This window comes from Podarcis bocagei (assembly GCF_964188305.1).
Source record: "Podarcis bocagei genome assembly, chromosome: 14".
NCBI lineage: Eukaryota > Metazoa > Chordata > Lepidosauria > Squamata > Lacertidae > Podarcis > Podarcis bocagei.
The window spans coordinates 10810286-10827516 of NC_138139.1; the positions used below are offsets into that span (position 1 = coordinate 10810286).

The 17231-nt window shown below is 41.8% G+C and overlaps 1 protein-coding gene across 9 annotated transcripts in view; it reads right to left on the minus strand.

Moving 5' to 3' along the window:
* Positions 1-17175, minus strand: part of LOC308573235 (unconventional myosin-IXa-like) — a 192305-nt gene extending 175130 nt beyond the window's left edge. For 6 of the 9 annotated variants that reach the window (XM_081169961.1, XM_081169962.1, XM_081169963.1 and 3 more), the window contains exon 1: positions 16959-17171. The gene's annotated coding sequence lies outside the window, so the exon portion shown is untranslated. Of the gene's footprint in view, positions 1-14746; positions 14829-16958 lie in introns of all 9 variants that reach the window. The other 3 variants (XM_081169958.1, XM_081169965.1, XM_081169964.1) reach the window with 3 other exon arrangements.
* Positions 17176-17231: the final 56 nt, after the last annotated feature.

The window sequence follows — 17231 nt, forward strand, 5'->3', positions numbered from 1 at the left end:
TTCTGCATATTCTAGCAGCAGTTTTCCAGCAGTAATGGGACTGCATTCTTCCATGATTATGTCATTCACTACTCCACACACAAAGTTCTATGGCATGCATCCAATGAATACAAACCACTGTGATACTGAAAGAAACAGTCTAAAACCCACCACATTTTGAATCATAGTGTTTGGGGCTGACAGATTTCTTTGAAGTCAGACCCCAGCCCTTAAACAAGACCAGTACAGTATATGGAAACCATAGCTGATAGTTATCTCAGAAACTGTTAACGAACTGTGCAGTCTGGCAAAAGCAGCTCTATAACCTCCTTTGGTAATTAATTCTTCTTCTAAATTAAATCTGTCCAGACATGTTTCTTCCCTATATTTGACCTAATACTTAACCAGTTGAGATCAGTGAAGATTATCACCTCCATAAAATTTTCCTCCCATGAGTATGCATTGAAAATGATTCCTCATGGAGAAAGATTATACTGGCTGAAATTGGTTATCTAAAGAAAGTCACACACACAAGAGGACAGGCAGGAAGCTAATATCCGGCTTGTGCATACTTCCTGAAAAATCCATTTAGATGACCAATCTCAACTTAAAACCCCTCCCTTCAACATAAGCCTTGATGAGAAACATGCAAGCAACACTCTAATCAACACATTATTAAAGCTTGCATAGAGTAAAAGGGGTACAGTGGTGCTTCGCAAGACGAAAAGAATCCGTTCTGTGATTCTCTTCGTCTAGCGGTTTTTTCGTCTTACGAAGCAAGCCCATTGACGGATTAGCGGATTAACGCTATTAGCGGCTTATCTGCTGATCGGATCAGCTGATAAGCAGCTTAGTGGCTTAGAAAAAGGGGGGAGGGGGGAAAACCAGCAGGAACTCGCAAGACATTGTCGTCTTGCGAAGCAAGCCCATAGGAAATTCGTTTTGCGAAGCACCTCCAAAACGGAAAACTCTTTCGTCTAGCGAGTTTTCCGTCTTGCGAGGCATTCGTCTTGCGGGGCACCACTGTACATGTCAAAGGACTTAAGGAAGCAGGGGTGTCAACTTTAATAAAATATTGGGGAGCAGGTAAGCCCCACATAATTGATTACAAGACACACACATCATTTGAATGGCAATGCCCATCAATGGCGGGGCCCCCCTCAAATATCTTATTTGTGGGGGCAAAGGGATCTTGGCTCCTAGGAGTTGGCTCCTATGCTAGGAAGGTAGACATTAACTTTAGCATTCAGCACAACAGTATAGCTGAAAAATAAGACCCCAGATGAAACACGCACTGACGCAAAAAATCCAAGGCATGTACAACCATTTGAGAGACAAATTATCATAGTCCTGCCAACACCATTATGTCCCCCACAGCAAATAAACCTACAAATGGAAGGTGTGACATCCTGGGAGCAGTTGATTAATGCACACAGTGGGAAGGTGAGTGAGCTGGAAGAAATTAAAAAGCACGAGAGGTAGAGACACAAATATACATGCTCCCTGACCAGCACTCAGAAGCAGCAACCATCCCATCCATACTGCTACCAACAACCATCCCCTCTCTTCTTATAAGGATGTAGGCATCCATCACTCCAAGATCTGCACACAATAGCACACAAGTACTGCCATATCAGCAGAACTGAATGATGGCACACTCTGTGTGCTACACCAACTTAACACACTATTCAGGGAGTGCTGGGTCTTTTTAGAATACTGCCACTCAGTCATGGCATCAGTTTATCACTGCTCCAAAACAAAACAAAATGGACAAAAGGCCAGAAACATATGCATGGTGTGAAGAGGTAGATAATGAGCGTGCAGCATATTACAGGCTAGGCTCACTGGAGACAACAAAGAGTATTGGCCTGACTGTAATTGCTGCCTTTGGCTGTGTTATCAGTACTTATAGACTCCCTCTATAACAAGAAACATGAAATCTAATCCCTCTGCTACTGAACTTCATTAGCTTCTCCTACTGCCTTTACACATCTCTATTTACATTAAGAAAAGAGCAAACAACTTTTCTGGAGCAAATCAATCTTGAACAATCTAAGAACAACGAATGACAAAGTATACAAGGATAGGGAATTGAATCCAGATATTCAGTTTTATATCTGCTACACACTAACCAACAAACTGTCTCAATATCACAAAGAGTGAATGCTGCTGTTCCCATCACGGAAGTTTTGCTTACTGTGCTGATCATGATCTACAGCACTGGTCTTCAACTGTGGCTTGGGACTCACTACTGGGACAAAGGTGATCAAACCAGCAGCATTACCATCGTAAAATATAAAGGGGGGGGGGGAGGTCCCCAAGTGCATATTTTGGTTAAAGGTGGGTCCTAGGTTTGGAAAAGCTAAAGAATCTAGAGTGGGAACAGGCTGTTCTTCCCAAAGTATCATCATTTTTGAAATCTTTCAATGGTGTGACCCTGACTCTGATGGAAAAGCCCAGTGTATATACATCACCCCACCATGAAAACAGAAAAATCAAGGGCCACCGGGCTCTCCTGAGTTTGCCTGCACAATCTGCAAGTAGTGAGGGGAAAGTAGTTATAGTCAGCATCATGCTTTATTTAGAAAAAAACACCTGTCAGGAATTCTAACTCCTGCACCAATAAAGTATCATGTTCTAGGTCAATACCTCCTGAATACTGAATCCTTTTGAGGACACTTACTTCTTCTTTCCCATCCTTTCCAACATTACTAAGCAGTTGGAAGAAGCTAGGACAAAGGGTGAAAAAGGAGCTGTGAATGGAGGGGAGCACTTTCCTCATCCTTTGGACCCCCTGGGAAACTCAACAAACCTGCTGTACCTGGAACTGGGTGTGGAGAGTGCAGCTGAATGATTAATTTCTATACGACATAATATATTAAAAATATCTCTAAGGGGTGTACAAAAAAGAAGCATCAGCAGCCAATAATCAAAAAATCAAAATAACATTGGTGTAAAAGGAGCCAACTATGGAAATTCTGTAAAGCCACCTCTTTTAAAGATGCTGAACACTTCTAGAAAAAAGCTGGTCTTGCTTATATTAGACAGATGACACAGCAATAAAACAGGAATGGGTTTCCAGAAGGTTTATTCAAGGAAGCCGTATCCAAGAGTACATTTAAATGGGCATGAGGCCACTAGCTAAGTAACATGGGCAGTAGCTTCAGTATGCCATGCCTCTATTATGATAAATCTCAGAGGTTTAGTTAAATAAAGGAGCCAGCAGTTATTTCAAAATAGAGTTATGTTTTTACTAGAAGGACAGCTTTAAAAGAATTTTCAGCAACACTGAGGAAATATGTTCATTGACTTTAGGATGGGTTCTGATAATTATGTGGATCCTAGGGTATACAGTGGTACCTCTAGATGCAAACGAGATCTATTCCAGAGCCCCATTCGCATCCTGAAGCTAATGCAACCTGCGTCGCGATTCACCGCTTCCGCGGATGTGCGCAACGTCATTTTGAGCATCTGCACATGCGGCGAAACCCAGAAGTAACGCGTTCCATTATTTCCGGGTCGCTGCAGAGCGCAACCCGAAAATGCTCAACCCAAAGCTACTTCAACCTGAGGTATGATTGTAGTTCTCTCTCAGAGCACTCTGTCAAATTTGAACATGTGCAGTCACAGTCTAGGATACAATTATGTGGGTGCTTTCTTCTAAAATCAACAGTGGTTAGCTACACAATTCTGTGCAGGATGCATCTCCAGACATTTTCTCTAACTCTAGTAGTCTATATAACACCTTGCTTTCTCAGCATATAAAGAATGGTTGCACTACCTTCACAAAGCAATAGAAGCCGACAAGCAAGCAAAGTTCCTAAATCAGGCATGTTCAAAGTCTGTTTCGGGGGCCTAATCTGGCCCACTGGTCAGTTTAATCCAGCCCCTGTGGCAGTTCATTTCCTGGGGTAAAATCCTAAAAAAACCTCCACAACTTCAGTTCTAAGAAAAAGTCAACAACTTTGGAGTAAACTCATAAAAAAGCTCAACTACTTCAAAGGTCAACAACTTTGGTTGCCCCTTTGGTCGACCCTCATGGCCTTTCACTTCATCAAATCTGGCCCTCTTTGAAAAAAAGTTTGGACAACATTGTAGATGAATTGTCTTGGGTGAGTCTAAGCATCTCACAATGAAACAAAGTCCTGATTCAGCCTTGCTTCCAGTGATGGATGGTGGCAAAAGGAAAGTGTGTGTGTGTGTGTGTGTGTGTGTGTGTGTGTGTGTGTGTGTGTGTGTAGTAAGTAAGTAAGTATACTACCCTATACCCATAGAAATAATGCAGAATACCAGCCTTTATTTCCTGTTTCTTCAGAGACAACAAATGTTTGATCAATATATTAAAATACACACATCCACACACACCTATATAGGAACTCATTTCCAACAGGAACTCTTGCATAAAATGTTAAGTGTTTTCCCCTCACCCTCCCCTCCAACAGTGGACCAAACATGATGGGTGCCTGGGGCCAAATATATTCATAAGCTTGAGATTCAATTGCATGGACACTATATGCTATATTTGGATCTCAATATCTGAAACAACAAAAAAAGTTAGTGTAAAGTATTTTAACTTCTTGATTCCTTGATAAATATTGTCACATATTATGCCTGGCCCTGACCGAGTATCAGGCATGAAGTCCTCAGAGGGTGAACCAGACACGCCAGGGGTCAAGGACCTTGAGGAGACAGCAGAGTTCACTGGAATCAGTGCTGAACAGTGTTTGAAACTGGGGTAAAAAAGCTCGGAGCCAAATGGCTTCTGGAACCTGGGTTGTAGGAGCCAAAACAGAATGTCTTGTTGCCATGGGTGGGGCAACATTTTTAATTTATTATTCTGATATCCATGAATTAATAAGCAATTCACGTGACACATTGTTAATATCACATTTTGGCAGAAATTGTTAATGCATGTTTAAGTTGGTGTTGACAATAAAAATATTAGTGCCATACTTCAGTTTTCAAAACACTCTACTCTTTATTGTTAGACTTCTTAACATATTGTCTATCCTTAACATATGCTTCAAGGCTTCAAAGTATGTACATTTCAGTAATCCCGGAGTGTCAGCCGGGCACAAAAAATGAAACCCAGACTTTTTGAGGTGCTAGCAAATGGAGCATCTTTAGGCGCCTGGTGCCCTGCTTGCCGAAGACGTCCCTAAATAGGCTTCTGTGGCGAGACCTGATGAAGAATCCTTGGAGAAGAGGAGCAGAACCACCCTCCAGTCCTCAGGAACACTAGCACCCAAGTTCAGGCTGAAGAGCAATGGCATGCATAGCATGTCTCATAGAATCATAGAGTTGGAAGAGACCACAAGGGCCATCAAGTCCAACCCCCTGCCAAGCAGGAAACACCATCAGAGCACTCCTGACATATGGTTGTCAAGCCTCTGCTTAAAGACCTCCAAAGAAGGAGACTCCACCACACTCCTTGGCAGCAAATTCCACTGTCGAACAGCTCTTACTGTCAGGAAGTTCTTCCTAATGTTTAGGTGGAATCTTCTTTCTTGTAGTTTGGATCCATTGCTCCGTGTCCACTTCTCTGGAGCAGCAGAAAACAACCTTTCTCCCTCCTCTATGTGACATCCTTTTATCTATTTGAACATGGCTATCATATCACCCCTTAACCTCCTCTTCTCCAGGCTAAACATGCCCAGCTCCCTTAGCCATTCCTCATAAGGCATCATTTCCAGGCCTTTGACCATTTTGGTTGCCCTCCTCTGGACACGTTCTCTGTTACTCCAGAGTCACTGTACAGCCCATAAGTAAGCAATCCTTGAAACATTTCCATCACCAGCAGCTGTGGTCAGAGTGGGGTCTAGGAACCAGAGCATATAAGGTTTCTCTTCTTGAGTTTTCCAGTTTCTGGGAACACCACAGGTCTCTGGATCTTTGTTCCCGATTCTAATGCCCCCTCCTTGCTGTGCTGTACCTTCTCTGAACTCTCTGTGATACTGACCTTGGGTAGTTGCCTGATCTTGCCTCTGGGTCTTGTTTTAGACCTAGACAAATTATCTATGTCTGATCTTACTGTGTTTGGACTGTGCTGTAGCCCTCAGCCTGCCTTCATTGGTGGGTGTTTTGGTAAGAGACTTATACCTCCTGGGACAAAGGGTACTCATACCAGCACATCAGGTAATGTATGCATTTTCATTCTCAAATAGCATTTTTTAATACATTTTTAAAAAGTATTTTCCTACCCTATTTCAACTCCTATAAAGCAGATGCATCTGGCAAAAGGATCATGTCCACAGTTTGAAACAACCTCAATTTTACTAATGACGTACTTACAATAACTAATGTATGTCCAAAGTCTATATACAGTACTTTTATCAAAAATTAACACTGATCTTTACTCAGTACGCTATCCTAAGGATGAGTAACCCAGTTTACAGATCATTAGCAATATATAAAAAATATAAAAGTATAAAAGGGCACTTTTAAAAGAGAAAACTTTGCCACATTATCTTCCTCAGACTCGGGCTTGCCTAACTTGCAGCAAATTTCCCACTTGTTTTAATGATTGTAGACTCCACTGCATATATTTGTGTCTTGGAATGGCAACAGCCATTTGCAAATTCTTCCTCTAGAAAATGTAATACAGACTGGTTTCCTCTACTGGTGTTGCAAGTTCACTTGATTTGGAAAATATTTAACAGCTGCCCTGTGCTTTGCCCCTCATAGACAAGGATTTTCATGGGCAATAATTAGAGAACCAAAGGTTTGTTTGTGAAACAGAAAATTTGTGTGTATTTCTGTAACTAGGAATGAAAATAAAATACAAAGTAAAAAGAAACTTCAAATTAATTTAGTTTCTGAAAATATTTGCTTTTTGATCTTTATCACCAATTCTTTAGTAATAATCAAAGAGCCATTTAACGTGGCAGAATGGTTTACAGCTACACGTAAGTTCATTCAACACTGGAAAAAATACTTAATGCTTGGATGCTAGCATTACCCTATAAAACCACTACCCATGTACATGGTTAAATATATTATTCAGTTTCCTCAATGTCAGCACCATATTTTTAGGAGACCAGGAAGGCAGGTACTTGGGACTCTGCCAGCACTCTTCACTTCCTTATTTACTGGAGGTCTTTAAATGCTATTCCAGTACATACAGAGGTGTAACTATTCTTCACAAAACAGAAACTGTAAGTTTATTACTTTGTAGGGTTATATTTCAGAAAACTCAAATTTTGAGCAAAACCCAGCATGTGCTTAAATATATCTGAGTAGAGTTCTAGGATCTGGAAAGGAAAGCGCAAATTTTGTATGGGTCTTTAAGCAGAGGGAGGGGGGTGTCTTGGCATCCGCGCCTCTGGAGAAATGGGGGCTGGAGGGCTCAGAGCTCGGGCAGACCTGCAGTTCCCAGGGGTCTCACCTGCCTCCGTCAACAGAGAGAGGGAAAGAAAGATTGGGGAGGGGAAGCCTGACTGACCCTGGAGACGAGTGGAGAGTCGACCGTGTAAGGTACAGGACGGTGTGTGCAGGATGCTACCGCTGCAGTAAGGGTTTTTATACTGGGTTGTAGATTGCAGCCTGGTCTATTGCTTTCATTTTATGGATCAATGGCCTCGTTAGATAGTAAAATTCATGTTAAATTGCTGTTTCAGGGGTTGTTTTTCATTGTCTGGAACGGATTAATCCGTTTTCCATTTCTTTCTGTGGGAACGTACACCTTGGTTTAAGAACGCTTAGGTTTAAGAATGGACTTCCGGAACAGATTAAGTTCGTAAACCAAGGTACCACTGTATTTTGGATTGCAGTCCCACTCTTCCAAATACAAACACAAGCCAAGGAAGCATTTATCCATCTCTTCTCATCTTCCACTATTAACAGATAATCTCTGCAGCAGGTGGGACAGGACTTGGCTAGTAGGCATGCTGGGCTGGCTTCACTAAAGACTTTTTAGTACAGAGAGCAAAGGGGAAACTATAATTGTGGGAAGTGCATGTAACCCCCCCCCCTCTATGGCTCGAGGAAGAGGCAGCCATTGCCTCTATTCAGGAAAGACTGTCCAAGTGCTGGGATGGCCAGCTGGCAGACAGACTACAATCCTCTCTAAACAAGAGTTTTGAAAGGAAACATATCTGAAAAAATTGTGAATACTAATTACAGAAACCTTAAAAAATATACTTGAAATATACTCTAAAGTACTTGAATTAACTTTTAATCTACCTTAAAATAAATATTTTGCTATTTAATAGATATTGCAGTTGCTTCAGTGATTTCAGAAACAGAACCTCAACATGCTGTAAAATCACTTGACACTGTAAACTGGAAGAAAGGAATTCAGTCTCTTTCCAAACTACCTTTTACTGCCATGTCAAAATCTTAACTTTAAAAAAAAGAAAAAGAAAAAAAGATCACATACCATGATATTTATTTAAATACCCTATTTAGTGAAAGGAGGAGTCCGATACACACATCTGTACCTAATAAGTAAAATAATGTTCTAGATTATTTTGCAAGCAAGAGAGGAGCTTCAGCTGACAAAGTGAATTGGCCCTAGTGACAAAACAAGCAAGTTTTGCAGCTTGGGAGCTCAGCAGCCAAGCAAAGAGGCCAGGGCAGACGACTCTCACCCTTCTATTTTAACCAGGCTCCCAAGTAAACAAGTATGCAGGAATAAAGCCAGTAAAGGTGTGAGGGCTAGCCAGAGTACTGCACAGCACTTCACCTAACAAACCTATCTGCCTACCGGACAGGAGTATGCCCAATGCAATGAGCTTCTAGTTCTCAGGAAATATGTTTGTTCTCTAGATACCAAGGTGGCTGACCTGGAAAAGCTCAGAGAGGTTGGAGAGAGGTTGGTAGATGAAGCCTTCAAGGATATGATAGTGGCATCTCACACCTGGGGTGACAGCTCCTCCACTGTCATGAAAAACCAGAGTCTCAAGGAAGAAGGGCATCACTCTGAGAAAGAGGAAAATGATCCCTTAGAAGAGACCCATTCCTTGGGGGCTGAGCAATGTCCTCTCACCAAGGATACTAACTGGGGTAGGGGTGTTAGAAGCAGCATTCAAAATTCACAAGACGCCAGACGCATTTTGCACCTACAGTCACCAAAATGGAATGTCTAGCTGCCATTCTGGGGTAAGATGGCACAAAAATCATTCAATATGACTTTTTGGTTCCTGAAATTCAGTCTGATCGTGCAGATAAAATATCACAGATGGAATTCTAAAGGATGTGTTGTTGTGCGAAAGGCAAGATCCAAGGATCCCCAGGCATGCACCTCCAGATGGTGAGTACATCAGGTGCCATCCTGGTGCCCAGGCATTTTCACTTGATTGCAAGTGGCCGATAGTCAGGTGCAAAATTCACATGGTGAATTCCACACACAGCCTCTAAGGGATAAGAGTGAAAACATTTATGATTATCAAAAACAGGGAAGGGGTAGAACTAGGCATTGAAAGTGCAGGGCACATGATAGCAATTCAAAAGGGCCAAGGGGCCATACAGCAAAATTCACGCATCAAACACATCTGAAGGCACACAGTCTTCAATAAATGTTTCTATGCTAATGCTGAAGCCTCTATGTCAAGAGGGTTAAGATGCCATGCTTGGTCTTAAACCAGAGTATAGATATAGTGGCTGGAATGGAAAATGCCAGTGGGACATTATTATCTCTGAATACAAACTATATGAAGAACAGAGGAAATAACACTAGTGGTGGCAGTACTGCATACATCAAAGAGGTCAGAGGAGTCCAGCAAACTAGAAATAGGAAAAGGAGAAGAATCTTCTACAGAAATCACTATGGGCAGTAGTATCAGCCTCTGACAGTAATTCACTATTAGAATCATACTGTCACGATCCTGACCAAAATCCCCAGAGTGATCTTGATATAGATAATGAAATCAGGGATACATCCAAAGGATGCTTTAATGAGTGACTTCTATTACTCTCACAAATATTGGGTAAATATGTGTTTCACTCAGAGATAGGTACCCTAAAAGAATATGCCTAGGAGATTATAAAACTGACCAGAAGGACCATGACTCCCAAGACCTGGTACGAGACATGTCATTGAACACACAAGGAACAGTGACCATAATGCCATCAAATTCAACATATGTAAATTAACAATTCTGAAGGAAGTCTTAAACAGCAAAATTTGACTTCAAAAGGAGAAATTCCCAAAAAATGAGGGAAGTGATAAGAAAGTTGAAAGAGAAAAGCGGAAAAGACAAATATATTCAGAATGCTTGGAGTTTTTTGAAAACCACAATAACAGAAGCTCAGTTTGAATATATAGGAAAGGTACCCCCAGGGTTAAAAGGATGCAAGAAGCTTCAGAAAATGGATATCTCATACAAAAGAGAACAAAAAGGAACTCAAATCTTTGGCAAAATAAATGCCAGCAGGCAATGAGGGAAGTAAAAACAATGGTTTTTGAGGAGTACATTGCTAAACGTTAAAAAAAAATATGATCAAGAAAATTATTATTGGAAAGTAACATGCTAGAAGCAAAAAAAACTGACTAGAGAAGCAGTTGGACCTCTGGGCAACAAGGGAGTCAAAGGTGTGCTAAGGGGGGGGGGGGACTGCCGAGAAGCAAAATTATTAGCATTTGTCCACAGTGGCAGGTATAAAGCAGACTCCTGTGCCTTAACTAACTTCCTGAGGAAAGGAGTGTGAGAACTGAGGCAAAAAATAGTGATAAGAAATGAATTAAAAACCAACAAACTGATAGGTTTAGAGAGTTCTTAACTCAAATATGAAATTGCTGATCTTCTAACAAAAATATGTAACTTGTCACTAAGATCACCCTCTGTATCTGAGGACTGGAAAGCAGCCAATGTAGTACTGATTTTTAAAAAGGGATCCCAGAAGAAATCCAGGAAATGACCAGCTGGCTTGTTCCAACATCTTTTGGGAAAACTGGTGGAAAACATTATTAAGGATAGAATTACGGACTGGAATGACATACTTGCACCAGCTCCTCATCCTGCAACCTAGTCGTTCACTGGACTGCCCTGTGTTTGACCTTGGACTGTTACTGGACCTTGGCTTTTGCATTGCCACAAGGATTTGACTTCAGAAGAAGCCCACCAATAATTAACATCTCATACTCCATCCCTGCTGGCCAACACCCCTGCTTTACGCCTTCCATGGGCAGCAGCCTGGATGCCAAGACCAAGGTGCAGCTCATCTAGGCTGCCAGAACCCTGCTGAGGCACCCTCACTGTATTTATTGTGGCCCATCCCTCCTGCCTGGTAGACTCAGCTAGCCGCCCTACTTGCTTCCCTGAGCAGCCGCAGCTGCCTCCTCTGCCACATCAGCCAAGGAGCAACTGAGGAAATTGGAGCAGCTGTTGGTGGATGGGTTGTAGCAGAGTAAGATCATCCTGAGCGTGGCAGTACTGCTGGACCTCCTGGTCAGCCTCTACACTGAGTGCAGCCGTAAACTCGCTACTCCAGAAGGACAGGCTCATCTCAGACTTTCTTGTTTCGGAATGGAGCTCCTGATTATTAAGAGCAAGAGGGGCAAGTTCCTCATTAACAGTACATAGCCATGCTACCTAGAGTCAGCATCCACATTACCACTTATAGGCCCCAAAGCCCCCCAGTCTCCACTACCCAAGGACCCCAACCAGTGCAACATCTGGCTGAATTGGCCTAACAAGAGGCATGATATGTATTTCAATGAACTGAACAGAGTGAAAGATTATGAGTTATGGGGGTATGGAGTGTGTGTGTATAAACTTAACAGTGCTTAGCTTATTTTTGTAGTTGTTGCTTTTTTGTTAATGTTAATATTGTTTTATGCTGTATTGATTTATCATATAATATGACTTTTGCTGTTAGTGTGTTTAGCTTATTTTTTAGTTGTTAAGTGTTTTACAGATTATCATTGTTTTGTTGATGATCTGTTAATTATTTTATATGATTTATGCTATATTTTTAATGTTCTATTATGTTTTGCTATGTTACTGTTATTTATTGTTTGTAAGCCACTTTGAGATTCACTTGAATGAAAATTGGCATAGAAATACAATAAATCAAATCAATCAATTACCGGGAATACAGTGGTGCCTCGCAAGACGAAATTAATCTGTTCCACGAGTCTCTTCGTCTAGCGGTTTTTTCGTCTTGCGAAGCAACCCTATTAGCGGCTTAGCGCTATTAGCTCTACAACACTCACATTTTCCCTCCTAAAAAGTAAGGGGGAATGTGTGTGCATCTTATGGAGCGAATGCAGGCTGCGCACCTATCCCAGAAGCCAGAACAGCAAGAGGGATTGCTGCTTTCACTGTGCAGCGATCCCTCTTGCTGTTCTGGCTTCTGAGATTCAGAATATTTTTTTCTTGTTTTCCTCCTCCAAAAATTAGGTGCGTCTTGTGTTCTGGTGCGTCTTATAGAGAATATAAATACGGCATTTCTCTACACAGCACAATGTTAAGCTATAGAGCTCACTGCCATAAGATGTATTAATGGCCTCCAACTTGGATTTTAAAATAGATTTGGGACAAATTCATGGCTTATAAGACTATCAATGGCTACTGGATATGGTGGTGATACTGTCAGAGGAAGTATGCTTCTGAACACCAGTTGCTGTGATTCACAAGTGTGCAGAACACTGTTGTACTCAGGTCCTGCTTATGGACTTCCCATAGGCATCTGGTAGGCCACCATGAGAACAAAATACTAGACTAGATAGGCCTTTGATCTGACATAGCAGGGATCTTCCTACATTCATATTAACACCAAATACCAACTTATGGTAAGGCATAAATGAAAGTTAAGCATAAATAAAACTCATCTTTAAGAAGAAGAAGAAGAAGAGTTTGGATTTGATATCCCACTTTATCACTACCTGAAAGAGTCTCAAAGCGGCTAACATTCTCTTTTCCCTTCCTCCCCCACAACAAACACTCTGTGAGGTGAGTGGGGCTGAGAGACTTCAGAGAAGTGTGACTGGCCCAAGGTCACACATCAGCTGCATGTGGAGGAGAGGGGACGCGAACCCGGTTCACCAGATTACGAGTCTACCACTCTTAACCACTACACCACACTGTCTTAAGGACAAAGCACCTTTTGTGACCCTTTATAAAGATGTACCCGCCGACTATCTGGCACCTCAGCCTCAGTGCTCCGTATATGAGAATATTACATATGTATGGAATCCCCATTACATAAACTTTGGCAGGGGAGCAAAAAGTCACTTTCTATCCTTCAGATTTCTTGTAAAAACTGAAGCAAAGATAAAATGACACTAAAGTCTAGTTGTATAATAACCATCTGATGGGTGACTATCATTAGTCAAAACCAGAGATGAAACAAGGCACTCAATTTCCTTTTAAGTAAATATTTTTAGCTGCTATGTCTATTCTTTCACAACTTTCACTAAAGTTGCTGCCATACTAGAACACTGTAAGAGCAGACATTAGCAAAACTCCATAAATACATGTGAATTATCAATATGAATTCTCATGATAAAGTCATTAAAAAAACCTGCAACATTTTAATCAGACAGCCACAGTAATATACTAAGTTACCCTCCTAAGCATAACTTCATGAAAAAACCTACTAGATCTACTGAAACACAGGGTGATATTCAGCTAACTGATTCATGGAGGAGATACACTGAAATCAATGAACTTAAATTACTTAAGTCCATTGATCCTGATGAGTCTATTCCAAGTATGACTTAGCTGGATATCAACTATTGCTTTCAAGCTTTTCTAAAGCCAAACAGTTCAAACAATTATATGAATACAAACCTTACTATATGTAATTTTCAAAATATCAGCAAATATTTCTCAAACCTTGCTCAAATTTGATTTAAACAGTGAAGTATGACATCGCAAACTATATAGCGAATAAAGACTTTAGGCCACATTTAAAGGAGATGCAGTTGACAAACCTATCTTTCTTTACATTAGATATTCTCTTTAAAAATAGTTTTTTCTATTTTTTAGGTGATGAACAACATTAAATGAAAACAAAACAACTTACACCAGATGCTCTCATGCACTGTGGTGCTTGTTAGTGACATAGTCGCTGTGGCTAGTATACTGCACAGCTGATTAAGTTTCATTTACCCATTTTATTATCTTTAGCAGGCATATACAAAAACACTATATGGTATACAGTTATTAAATTCATACGAAAGGAACAGAGAAACTTCTTTTAGTTGATTGTAGCATCAAATACCTGAACCGTGAACAGTTAGTAATATTAACTGTGTTTGCTTGTAACTCTGTGGTTATTATAACTAATAAGTACACATTTAAAACGTATCCACCTTTCTGATTCCTGCAACTTGCCATGTAATTCTATAACCTCACCTTCCGTAAATGGAATATAGGTTGTCTTTATTTTAAAATTAACAAAGCTTTTGTCTGAGTTCAGTAGGTTTAGAATCAATTTATAGCTAACATTTTCAATAGTATCTATTAAAGCAGAGCTACTGCAAGGACTGGGGGAGTTCTACAGGCAGGTATTTATTTGAGTTGAAGGACTTTCAACTAGCTGTGTTGAAAATATAATGGATAAAAATAAGTATGTTTTTTATTTTGCATCATGATAACTTAATCACATAAAATTTATGTAAAACATACATTGCTAGATACTAGCAGTACATAATTATACGCGGCTCTCTAATATTAAATGCAGCCGGTACAGACCTGTTATGTAAGTCTTGGGTAATTTTCCTAATCAACAAAACTGAGACTAGGATCCAAAGCAAAGTGCATCTAATTCTAGGTACTCAAAAGGGGCTTTCAAGTTGTGTTTCTCAACAACAGTCTCCTACCTCATTGCCAATGTCACATAAGAAAGCCTGGCTGAATTGAGAGAACTGTAGAAAGCAGTTTGTGATACCACATGGTGGCCAGCTGTTTGGATAAAGAAAAGTATAAAAATCTTACTTAATGTGTGCAAGCCTTTCAGCATGACTAGTCATTTTAAGGAGTTTGACAATTTCTGAAGACAAACAGCAAAATAATTTATTTGGTCTTGTTTCCATAGCATGTTACCATGGAAGACTTGTACTTCTTTCTGGATTATTTATGGACTTCCATGCTTAATAATGCTAAACATAATCCACCCAAAGTTAAGAACTTTTCAATTCTGTTGGTATTGATGGAAGAAAGTCAAATGCTTGTTTAGTAATTCCACAAATTCAAATGGATTTAGAAGGGCTTAACTTCGAAAAGGCTGTGGTCGCTTCCTTTTAAAAAAATAAAAATAAATCCACACCATCCTGCAGTGATCCTGAGCTACATTTTCACCTTTGCAGGACTCACATACAAGTTCCTTAAAGTAATACATTTATTCTCCTACACTTCTGTATAACCGTTTTTCCTCCTTTAAAAGGGAGCTTTGTTAATTTCATTTCTGCAGAAAATTGATCAATGTTTTTTTAGGGGGAAAGGGTCAGGAGACATAATACACTATGTACAAGAGCAGTGGAGTGCACAGACTGAAATGTGTGTGTTTGTGTATTAAAAGGGAAGCTTGCTGAAATGGCTGGGGTGGGCTGGGGTAGGGCGGCTTTGAGCCAATTTTCTGTTGATGCTGCTGCCAAACACCCAGTCACTAAAGCCTGCTTTTAAGAAGGCTTAGAAAAAAAGCACAACATGACACAAGAAAGAGTGGGGATTGCATGGCTTGTCATTACTGAAAGAGTAAAACAAACACTGGCTAACCCAGGATATAAACCTTTTCACACTTGATGCTTCATTTTAAAGGATTTTTACATTTAAGCCCAAAAGCTCTATATACAATGCTATCCACACTGCAGAGTCATGTTGAAAATACCCTTGAGGAAAACATAGCCACAACAAATTCTGTGCATCCTTTATAGCTTACAGTGATGTTTCAGTCCAACACTGCTTAGCAGTGATGTGACAGAATGTACTGATTTGTCTCCATACTGCAGTGTTCTAACTGCACAGCAAACCCACAGACTAAACTAAGAGTCATAGCTACTTCCAGAAATCCTGCTATTACACTGAAGTATAAGAAAAGGTTGCTTTGTTATCCAGTACACACAGCTGCAAAGAATAAAAGAAAAAAACTGAAATACAAAAGTTTTCACTGACAAAGTCTTAAGGAAGTGGAGAATTCTGAAATTTAAGAGATGCAGGCAAAAGACCCTCTATATCGTGTAGGAGAGGGGGAAAGTGTTTTTGGTTTTTCTTTTCTTTTATCAGCCAGCCTGGCCAGGAATCTTTTCATTTGGATCACAATGGAGCAGCTGTAGCCCAGATTTCAGCCCCAGACACATGCAATGCAACAGCAACCATCATTTTTTTCCCCAACAGTGCCAGAAATACAAGACACTGTAGCAGGGTTCCAAAAATGGATGATCTCATACTACATCCACACCGCAGGGATGGGGGTGGGTAGCGAAGCAGAAGGCTCCATGACCTTGCAAGCAGTTTCCAAAGGGGGGGGGGAGGTAATATCTAGAAGGGGGGCTGGGGGAGGAATCTTTTAAATTTATTTCGTGAGAAACATGCAGAGAGGAACCCGGGAGCCCCTGACGGTAGACAGAACCAGCAAAGCCGGAAGGCAGAGGGAGAAGGAAGGCTACTGATGCCTTGGAATGAATGAACATCCCGCAGCTCCCTCCCACCCCGTTTAGGACGCAAGGGACTAGAAACCTGCCCAGCCACCCGCTCCGTCAGGATTAGAATCAGGATTAGGATTAGGACTAGGTTCCCCCCCTCCCCTCCCCCGTTCCTCCCAACCATTTCCTATCTTCCCGCCCGTCAGGTTACGAAGGAAGCAGGAGGCATCGGGGCGGCCGCCTAGAACAGCCGCAGGTGCCGAGGCGGCGACCGGAGACCGTGAGGGGAAAGGAAGCCCGGCTGAGAAGGGCTCCGTTCGCGGTGCCGCGTCGCCCCCCGCCGCCTCATAACCGGCTGCACTGAGAGGAGCAGAAGGAAGGAAGGAAGAGCCGCCAACCCGGCAGGATTGGGAGCCCGGGGACTCTGGGGAATGAGAGGAAGGCGCCTCACCTGTGGGTCGGGCGGGGCCGCCGCATCCCTCCGCTTATCGTGCCCCCTCACGGGCTGCGAGAGGCGGGGAGGGGAAGACGACGACGACGACCGCCAGCACCGCAGTCTCCGCCTCCTCCTGCTGCTGCTGCCGCCTCGCGTCCGCGCTCCTCAGCCTCCCTTCCCTCGCCCCCACCCTCCGCCGCTCTGTGAGGGAGACGCCGCTTCGCCTCGCTCCTCTGCCCCCCCGCCCCCTCCCTCCCTCGCGCACACACACACGAAGGCACGCGCAAA